Here is an 11,063-nt window from a genome sequence, read left to right as displayed (position 1 = left end):
GGAATAGAATATATTATGCATCAGCTGAAGTAAAAAAGATAAGGTAGGAATCCTGATCTCAGTCAAAGCAAAAGCAAAAATAGAGCTAATTAAAAGAGATGAGGAAGGAAAGTACATCCTACTAAAACATACCATAGGCAATGAATATCAATACTAAGCATGTGTGTACCAAGTGGTATACCATCCAAATTCTTAAAAGTTTTAGTGAGTTACAGGAAAAAAGAGACAGTAAAAGTATGCAAGTGGGGGACCTCAAGCTCCCCCTTTCAGAAGTAGATAGATCTAACTACAAATAAACAAGAAAGAAATTAGAGGTGAATAGAATTTTAGAAATGTAAGATATGGTAGACCTCTGGAGAAAATTGAATAGGGATAGAAAGGAATATACCTTTTTTCTCAGTGGTGCATGGTACATACACACACACAAACACACACACACACACACACACACATGACCATGTACTAAGACATAAAAACCTCACAATCCAATGCAGAAAGGCAGAAATATTAAACTCATCTTTTTTCATATCATGATGCAATAAAAATCACCTGTAATAGTGGACCATGGAAAGACAGACTAAAATGTAATTGGAAACTAGGTAATCTAATTCTAAAAAATGAATGAATCAAACAGCAAATCATAGAAATAATCAATAATTTCATTCAAGAGAATGACAATAATGAGACGACATACCAAAACTTACGGGGTACAGAAAAATCATTTCCTAGGGAAATTTTATATCTCTAAAAGCCAATACGAATAAATAGAGAAAGAAAAGACCAATGAATTTGGGCATGCAACTAAAAAAGCTAGTAAAAGACCAAATTAAAAATCCCCAATTAAATAGCAAGTTAGAAATTCTGAAAATCAAGGGAGGGATTAATAAAATTGAAATGAAGAAAACTATTAAACTAATAAATAAAACTAGGAGCTGGTTTTATTTAAAAAACAATAAAATAGATAAACCTTTGGTTAATTTGATTTTAAAAAGAAAAGAAAGAAGCAAACCCAATTACCAGTATCAAAAGTGAAAAGGATGTATTCACCACCAATGAAGAGAAAAATAAAACAATAATTAAGAGCTATCTTGCTCAAATGTATGCAAACAAATCTGCCAATATTAGTGAAATGGATAAATACTTACAAAAATATAAATTCCCCAGATTAACAGAAGGGGAAATAAAATACTTAAATAACCCCATTTCAGAAAAAAGAAATTGAACAAGCCATCAATGTACTCCCTAAGAAAAATCCTCCAGGGTGAGATGGATTTACAAGTAAATTCTATTAAACATTTAAAGAACAATTAATCCCAATACTATATACACTATTTGGGAAAAATAGGTAGAGAACGAATCCTAACAAACTCTTTTTTATGATACAAATATTGTTTTGACACCTGAACTGGGAAGAACCAAAACAGAGAAAGAAAATTATAGACAAATTATAGACCAAATATATATAGATGCAAAATTTTTAAATAACATATTACTAGAAATTAAAGTAGTTTATCATGAGGACAATATATTATGACCAGGTAGAATTTATAACAGGAATGCAGGGAAACTATTAGGAAAACTATCAGGATAATTGTATCAATTCACAGAAATCATTTTTAATAGATGCAATATTTCAATAGATGCAAAAACAATCATCAAATGCTAGACTCAAGAGAAGCATTAAAAAGGAAGAAAAAATGTCTTTCATAAAATACAACCATTCCTATTTTAAAAAACAATGCTAGAGAGCATAGGAATAAAGTTTTCCTTAAAATGATGTAATGTTAATTTAAAAGGGAAGATCTTTTCCATTCATTAATAGGCTCATGTGATCTGCTTAAATCACATGGAAGCCTAAGTAACATGTGGCTAGAGGAGCTGGCTGATTGGGTGGAGCAGAACTGAGAGGAAATTGAACAGAGTCTAGTCAGAGCTAGGAAGGATGCAGTCAAGCAGGCAGCTCCTAATGTGAGTGAAGAGCTTGTTTGTTTTTTTGTTTAAGAAAGCCTGCTTATGATTTGTTTAATGGAGTTGGTTTTGGGGAAGCCTAGTAGGGTGAAGGCTTGGAGATGGTGTTGTTCTCTACTTTGTTATTGTGTATAGAGTTTTGTTACTATGACGGATTAAGCTTTCTGGTGTTTGAATGAGTGTTATGGTTCTGTCTTCCATGTAGAAAGTCTGTTGTATTTTGCAATTCAGAATTATGCCAGGATATTTATTCATGGCCTCCATGGGTGCTGTGAATATCACCTTGGTGCTACAAATGATAAATAGCATCTATCTAAAACCCTCAGCAAGCATTATATGTAATGGGGATAAGCTAGGAGCATTCCCAATAAGATCAGGGGTGAAACAAGGATGTCCATGATCACCACTGTTATTCAATATTCTACTAGAAATGTGAGGTTTAGCAATAAGAAAGAGAAAAGAAATTAAAGGAATTAGAATAGGCAAGGTAGAAACAAAGCTATCACTCTTTGCACATGATGTGATGGTATACTTAGAGAATGAACAAAAAAAAAAACCTAGTTGAAATAATTAACAACTCTAACAAAGTGGTAGCACATGAAGATAAAACCACATAAATCATCAGTATTTCTGCTTATTAATAAGGAAGCCCAACAGCAAGAGATTGAAAGAGAAATTCCATTTAAATTAATTGTAAGCATTATAAAATGTTTTTGAGGCTACCTGCCAAGACAATCCCAGCAACTATATGAACACAATTACAAAACACTTTTCACACAAATAAAGTCAAATCTAAATAATTGGAAAAATATCAGTTACTCATGAGTAGATCCAGCTAATAAAAATGACAATTCTAGCTAAATTAATTTAATTATTTAGTTCCATATCAATTAAACTATCAAAAATATTTTTTAGAACTTGATAAAATAAAATTCATCTGGAAGAATAAAAGATCCAGAATATCAAGGGAATTAATGAAAAGAATTGCAAGGGAAGGTGGCCTCCTAGTACCAGTTCTAAAATCAGTAATCATTAAAACTACTTGGTACTGGCCGAGAAATAGAGTGCTGGATCAATGGAACAGGATCAGTGGAATGCATAAGATGTAGGAGTCAAGATATAGAAAAAAGTCAAATCTACTGTTTGATAAACTTGAACACTCAAATATTTGAGATAAGAGTTCACTATTTGACAATAACTGCTGGTAAAACTGGAAAATAATTCAGTTAAAACTAGATATAGACCAACATTTTATGCCATATATCAAAACAAGGTCAAAATGTGTACATGATTTAGATGTAAATGGTGTTTCTGTAAGCAAATTAGGGGATCAAGGAATAGGTTACCTGTGAGATCTATGGAAAAGGAAAAAATTTATGAACAAAGAAGACATAGAGAATATTATGAAGTGCAAAATGGATTATTTTATGTTAAATTAAAAATGGTTTTGCTTGAAGTCATTGCAAATAAAATTGTCCAGTTAATTTTTGTACTTCCTTTTCCATTTGTCCAATTTTCCCAGTTAGGTTTTGTGCTTCCTTTTCCATCAGTCCAATTCTTCCTTCTAAGGAGCTATTTTCTCCAGTTAATTTTTGTACTTCCCTTTCCATTTGTTCAATTTTCCTTTTCAAAGAGATCTTCTCCTCAGTGAATTCTTTTTTTATACTTTTAAAATCATTGGCCAGTTTTTCTTCTATTTCCTTTTTCAGTTGTTCCAGGAGAGTTGTTTGTGCATGCGAGCAGTTCATAGTCCCTTCTGAAGTTTCAGATGGAAGTATAGTCTCAGTACTGACCTCTTTGGTATTTGTGTTTTGATCCTTCTCCCCATAGAAAGATTCTATGGTTTTTTTCACCCTTGTTTTGCTTTTTCTTGTTCATGATGGTGATTGTGTGTTGTGGCTTCTGGTTCTTTCAGTTAGAAGCTGCAGAACTTGGTGTTGAGTTGACTTATGTGAAAAAGCTAAGAGCAGGTTTTTGTTTTGTGTTTCCCCTATCAGCCCTGGGGTTAACTTGTTAAGTGTGGGAGAGGGGTGGTCTGGTCACAGGAGAGCTCCTCAACTGCACTGAGGCAAAGGCAAGCTCAGGAGATGGTGATCCCAGCTGCCCTATTGTCTTCCTGTTTCCCCTGGAGTGCTGAGGCATGACTAAAGGCTAGTGTGAGTTTCCACCCCTTCTTCAGCTCCACTGCACTGAATGTGCTGTACTGTGTGCTGTCAGCTCACCCCCGTGGAACAGATCCTTCCCGTGGACCTTCCGGTCTTTCCTGGCCTCCAAATTTGCCACAGTCTGTCTCCCACTGAATTCTGCACCTCCAAAATTTGGTCAGATTCTCCTTTCAGAGGTATCCAAAGGAGTTTGTCCAAGAGCTTAGGTGAGTCATTGCTCTCACTCCACCATCTTGGCTCTGCCCCAATGCAAACAGAATTTGAAGGGAAGCAGAACCTGGGAAGCAATTTTTATAGTCAGTTTCTCTGATAAAGGCCTTGTTGCAAAAATATATAGAGAACTGAGTAAAAATTATAAGAATACAAGTTATTTCCCAATTAATAAATGGTCAAAGGATATAAAAAGGCAGTTTGTAGATGAAAATATTTAAGCTATCTATTGTCATATGAAAAAATACTCTAAATCACTGTTAATTCCCTTTGATCCCACAATACCATTTTAAGGTTTTGTATTCCAAAGAGATCTTAAAAAGGGAAAATGACCAACATGTAAAAAAATATTTATAGCAGCTCTTTTTATGGTGGTCAAGAATTGCAAATCTGGGGGATGCCCATTAACTGGGGAATGACTGGACAAATTATGGTATATGAATATAATTTAATACTATTGTTCCATAAGAAATAATGAGTGGGTGGATTTCAGAAAAACCTGAAAAGACTTGCATGAACTGATGCTGAGTGAAGTGCGTAAACCCATGAGAACACTGTATGCAGAAATAACAACATTGTGTGCCAACCAGCTTTGATAGATTTAGCTCATGTCAGGGATGCAGTGATCTAAGACAATTCCAAAAGAGTCACAATGAAAAATGCCATCCACATCCAGAGAAGGAACTATGAAATTTGAATGCAGATCGCAGCATACTATTTTCTCTTTTTTTCTTTCTCATGGTACTTTCCTTCAGTTCTGATTCTTCTTTACACCATAACTAATGTGGAAATATTTTTAATATGATTGTACATGTATAGCTTATATCAGATTGTATGCTGTCTTAATGAGGAGGGATGGGAGATGGTAGGGAATTTAGAACCCAAAATTTTATACAAATAATTGTTGAAACTAAAAATTAATTAATTGAATCAATTAATTATTGAATCAATATAATCATCTGCATTAACTATGGTCTGAACTTTTCCTTCCTTTCTCAATTAAACTTCATAAGACAGCTTTCTGTACTATATCTTTTCCTCTCACTTGCTTCTAAACTGTGCAATTTGACTTCTGACCTCATTATTTAATTAAAATGGCCCTCTCTAGATTTTGCATTAGCTTCTTAATTGCACAATTTAGCATTTTTTCAGTCTTGATTGTACTTGAAATTTCTACATACTTTGACACCACTGTTTAGCATCCTTTGCTCTCTAGGTTTTCTTGACTCTCTTTTATCCAGCTTCTAGTTTTCTAACAGTTTCTTCTTAATTTCCTTTGCTAGATCTTCCTTCATGTCCCATCCTCTTATAGATACTTAATTATTTACAAATTGTCTCCCTCATTAGAATATAAACTTCTTGAAGGGCTTTCTTTGTATCCTTAGTATTCACTACAGTATACACTGACACATATTAAGAGCTTAATAAATGTTTATTGACTGGGTAACTGACTCTTAGAAGCCCTTAACAAGCTATAAAACCATAAAATATCATGTGTCCAGAAACGTAGGTCTCTTTAGAAGCAGCACATTTCTCATCAAAAGTTGGAACATGTCTAACAGGATTTCATTCCAGACACTCACAGGATGTTCAAAAGAAAAAAAAATGCAAATGCAAATTACACCAGCCAAAATAGAAGCAGTCCAGCCATATGTTCATTGTAGAGAGTGCTATGGTGATGCCAGAAAATGCCTTTAGGAAGCCAAATATCACTGATGGAGAATTATTTTCCATGGACTATACTTAATTCCTACATTACTACTTAACCTCCAAATACATGAAAATTGTTTATGTAATGTAACATGGATTGCCCTTACCTTCAGTTTCTGAGGGCCAAAATCTATTACATATTCCCCCTACCCTGGGATCCCCAGAACACTGAGAGGATTGGGAGAAACTATTTTCTTTAACTGGATTAATATTCATGAACTATTTTCTCATGATTTTAGGGGCCCAGTGACTAGCATATTTAAATCATTTTAACACTGAATACCATATTAGCCTTTATTAAGGAATGATTTACTTTAAATATATAGGAATGACAAATATAAATATATTTCCTAAAAAAGCCTTGGCTTTGAATTCTCCATACCAATGCTGTTTCTGGTAAGATAATATTATAATCACAGTTTAATTCAGTTCCTATTACTGAATCAATGAATCAATAAACATTAAGACTCTACTACGTGCCAGTAACTGTGGTCACATAGAATTAGGCTCATAAAGTTTGAGTCTGAAGTCCCATGGAACCACTGTCCTGGGCCCTTGTTCCTCAGAGTTTTCATACTGGTTTGACTATGACATAGAGATTCATGGGATCTGAGATATACATAATTGAGGCTCCCAGGTTAAATGATCTCCTTTCTGTACCAAGAATTTAAAAAGAAAAATGAAACAAACTGAATCCCAAGCTTGTTTCTCTGTGATTACATAGCCAAAGAGGCAGGGTGACCCTTAGGTTTTCCATTCTTGTTGCATGGAGTCATGGACCCTGAATGGAATCATAAACTTGTAGGTAGAATTCAAGGAAAAGAAAGGGAGAACTGTATTCAGTGAGCTAATTTTAAAAACAAACATTTACGCTTATGCAGCCAATGGAAAAAGCTCTCAAACATGTAGTAGGCTATCCCACTATGTCTGTTCATGTATCTATGTTTATTTTCTCCCAGACAGAAATCACAGTATTCTCTCATGGAGAATATAAACATTTTAGGTTGTTTGAGCATGCACCAAAACCCATTACATGCAAGTGTGTGTATATACATATATTATTTATATATATATATATATGTATATATATATATATAATATATGTATGTATGTGTGTGTATACCTATGAATAAGGTTTTATGTAATAATGAATAAGTTTATATATATATATATATAAATAATACACATAATAGCATCTAATCTATCTATAAATTTATATGTGCAAATATACATGTATGTGAATATATACACATATAGATTAGTAGAAGGACCTGTATGAAACCTTGAACTTTTGCAATGCACATTTTTTCTTTTTTTTGAAAATAAATGTTATTTAATTTTTCATATTATAAATTTTTCCTTCCAAAATGATCATAAACAGCAAAATAATTAGTTTGATAAGGGATCCAACTGGGGAAAAAACAAATGAGGCTGACTCTTCAGATGAGATTACTTCTCTTACCGGGGTCTTCTAGACACACGAAATGTCTTTGTTGTTGTTTTTCAACCAAAGAGAGAGAATGGGAACATGATTAAGTTCAAAACACAATGACCTCCATATTACCCATTTCCCTTCTCAAATTCCAGAGACAGGAAGATTTAGAGAAATCTTATTATAAACAGAAGCACCACTGTCTCCTAACTCCATCCTAGGAACCTTGACATTTTTCTACTCAGGGGCCCATGCGTAAGCCAGCAGGGTGTGAAACACTAGGCTGAGTACAGGCAGGTAGACAAATGGAGACCCTGTTTTGTGAAGGCCAAGAAAAGGAGGGTATTTACTGAGGCTCTCTGGATGGGGACTTTGAAACAATTGCTCAATGCACCACCTAAGAATAATTACAAGTTACAGGTGGACAAGTGGGCATGGCGTTATATGTAGATGTTGGGACACAGAGACCCATTTTACGGCTCAATGTCCACTGTCCATTAAACTCCTTCAATGAGATGGGAACCCTAAATACAATCCTGTCTCCCATAAACAGTTATTCTAAACTGGGGATCTAAGAGAAAACAATTCTGTACAAGATTCTACCCTGTAACATCCTCTCTCCCCATTGCTCATCCCAAAGCAGAGGAGCCAAAACCATTTGATGTTTATGAAATACAAGAATCCTTCAGATCTCTCTATGGGTTTAAAAAATAACTGAATGATTTATTATTGAATAATACCTTTGAAAAAGGAAGTGAGAAAAAGGAAACCAAAAGAGAAATGGATCTGCTCCCCTCAGCAACCCCAAAAGAATAGAGATCACAAGTATAGATGGGCTGCCTCATCTCCCTGTGAGTGAGCCCTATCCAGAGGGGACCCACAAAGAGATACTTGACAAGAAAACAGAGTTATGATGGTTTTAGGCTATCATTCTCATATTGCCAAAAAGATCAAAGAATAGGTCAAGACAAGGTATTCTGAGTATTTTTCCCCTGATGTCAGCTATAGACTGCATATGTGGATGCTGTACTTATTCCCAGAAGAAAGCACCCTCTTTCACTGAATTAAAGCCAGACTGCGCTATCCTGGGACTTTGTGAAGGAGCTGTGGTTCAGATCTAAAGCCCAGGAGGTCACAGCTCAACTCCTTAACAAGGACATGGGTAATAAACAGTACCACCATCTTAAAAAGTGGTGAAATCTGCTTGGGGAAGGAAGGACAGAGGACCAGAGATGACACACGTCCCCTCAACTGGATTGGGAAATTTATAAAAAAGCACGGGCTAAAGGTCATTTCAATTCTTAGAGAGAATAAGGAGCTAGCTAATTGGTCTTTTCTTGGAGGGGCACTGCCTATGTTGTTGGAAGTTTGCAGATGCATGTATGCTCATATAGCAAAAGGAGAAGGGTCTCACTGGAGATCACCAGTCTAAGCTTCAAAAGCATTATCATAGGCAGGTGCCACTGGAGGACAGTCTTCAACTGAAAACAAAACCAAACAAAAGTCTTGAGAAAACTGATAACAGTGGCTCTTGGGTCACCACCCACCACAAGATATGAGCTTTTAGGTAATGACTACATTAACGCATCTGTTGGATGCACCAAGAGACCTCAGTTTCAGCTACACTGAGTCCATCCCAGCGTCTAGCTAACTGCCTTCTCCGGGCACCTCGATGTACAGAAAAGTCTCCCTTCTGGCATCAGGAGAGGTGTAGAGACACATGGTGATGGATTCTTCTTAAGGTTTTTCTCTACCCAAGAAAATAAAATAATGTGATGAAATATGGAGTTGCAGAAGGCAGCAGCAATGTCACTGGGGTTTTTAACTTCAGCAAACCTGCCTGTAAGATGTTTCCTTCTGACCATTTAGTAACAGATAGGGTTGTGAACATCTCTGCACACACTGGGTAGATTCCGATCATGTTGTCCAGCTGCTTTTTGGTCAGTCCACACTTAAGAGCCACAGCAAAACCCTGAGTGACTTCACTTGCATTTGGACCCAGGACGTGGAAACCTACAACACCTTCCTTGTCTTTGACATGGCAGACGATTTTGGTGCAGCATTTATTATTATGTCTTGATGGAAAGGTCCATTCCAGCAGCCAAAAGTAGCTATGGTAGACCTTGATGTTTTCTTCTCCAGAACTCTCAATGGCTTTCTCTTCAGAGAGGCCACAAGTCCCATATTCTATGGGAATAAATACAGTGGTGGGGATGTTGTCTTAAGTCATGTTGGAACTGCTATAGAGTCACCGAGACAACAGTCTGCCCGCCTGGATTGCCAACTGAGTCAGCTCCAATTTGCCTTACAAGATATCCCCAGTGGCATAGATGTATGGTACATTGATCTGCTCTTCATCACTGACCAGTATTTTCCCTGTCTTTTCATTGATCTCCACCCCCTCAGTGTTCAAGCCAATTTTTCTTGTTCATGAATCTTGTCCTGTCACCAGTAGCACCCTATTGTACTTGCCTTCAATGGTCTTCGGGCCTTTGGCTCATTGAGATACCACCCTCAGTTTGCCGGGCATGCTTTCTTCATTCTGTTCAATTTTAATAGGCACAAACTGCTTGATGAATTTGACACCATGCTCTTCCAAGTAGTCCCCAATTTTGTTGGTTGAACTCTCTCAGGAGAATGGACTGAACCATCACTGTGACATACAAGTCAATGCCAGTCAGAAACTCAGCACATTCAAGGGCTACATAGGAAGCCCCAAGCATCAGTGTCTTTCCAGGGCAGTAAGACAAAGGGAAAAGATCGTTGCTGATGCAATATTCTTTGTCCCCAGGAATTCCTGAGTAGCATGGCCTTTCTCCAGTAGTGATGAGAAATTTCTGTGCTGTATAGAGCTTTTCTTAGCCTTTGTTTTTGGTTGCCTTAATCCTATGTGGGCCCACAAATTCTCCATAAGATTCTTGTAGGTGACTTTGTACTCCCATAAGGCTACCCAGTAAACCCAGGCCAGAGAGCAAATATAATTCTGGACTGCTTCTATCATGCTTTCCCAATTATGTTTGACTTGCTCCTTGACCTGCCAGTCATATTTGCGGGAATCTCGCAAGGCTTGCCCCAAAAGAGTTGCTTGGTGCATGAGTTTCTTAGGTATACAGCCCACATTCACATGTGTCCCTCCAAGACGCCATCTATTTCCAAGAGGAGTTGGATTGACAAAATCCAGTACCATGATCTTCTTGCCATTTTTGGCTGCCTCCTTGGCAGAAGCCAGGCCTCCAGAACCCCATCTGATGATAATTAGGTCATAGTCATAGGACTCAGGGGTCTCATGTGACCCATTCATTCTGGGAAGATTTTGAGGTATGTCTTCCTTATGGACAATCTTGCTTGGGTGGGATTGGTCTCTTAATCTGAGGTCCTGGGCTTCCTCTCTCCCTAGGCTGGTCTCCACATTTTTTTCTATCCTGCCTACTATCCCCCAATTGAATATGTTGTTGTTATTCAGTCATGTGAGCTGTGTCCAACTCTCTGTGACTCCAGAGAGGTTTTTCTTGGCAAAGATGTTGGAGTGGCTGGCCATTCCTTCACCAGTTCATTTTATAGATGAGGAAACTGAGGCA

The 11,063-nt window shown here is 36.8% G+C and overlaps 1 pseudogene; it reads right to left on the bottom strand.

Annotated features, from left to right (window-relative positions):
- Window positions 1–9,235: 9,235 nt before the first annotated feature.
- On the bottom strand, window positions 9,236–10,846 carry LOC140507900 (thioredoxin reductase 1, cytoplasmic pseudogene; annotated as a pseudogene).
- Between the last annotated feature and the right edge of the window lie 217 nt (window positions 10,847–11,063).

The sequence above is a fragment of the Notamacropus eugenii genome, chromosome 5, assembly GCF_028372415.1.
Source record: "Notamacropus eugenii isolate mMacEug1 chromosome 5, mMacEug1.pri_v2, whole genome shotgun sequence".
Lineage (NCBI taxonomy): Eukaryota > Metazoa > Chordata > Mammalia > Diprotodontia > Macropodidae > Notamacropus > Notamacropus eugenii.
Note: the sequence above shows the minus strand (reverse complement) of the source record. Positions and strands in the feature narration are given on the sequence as shown.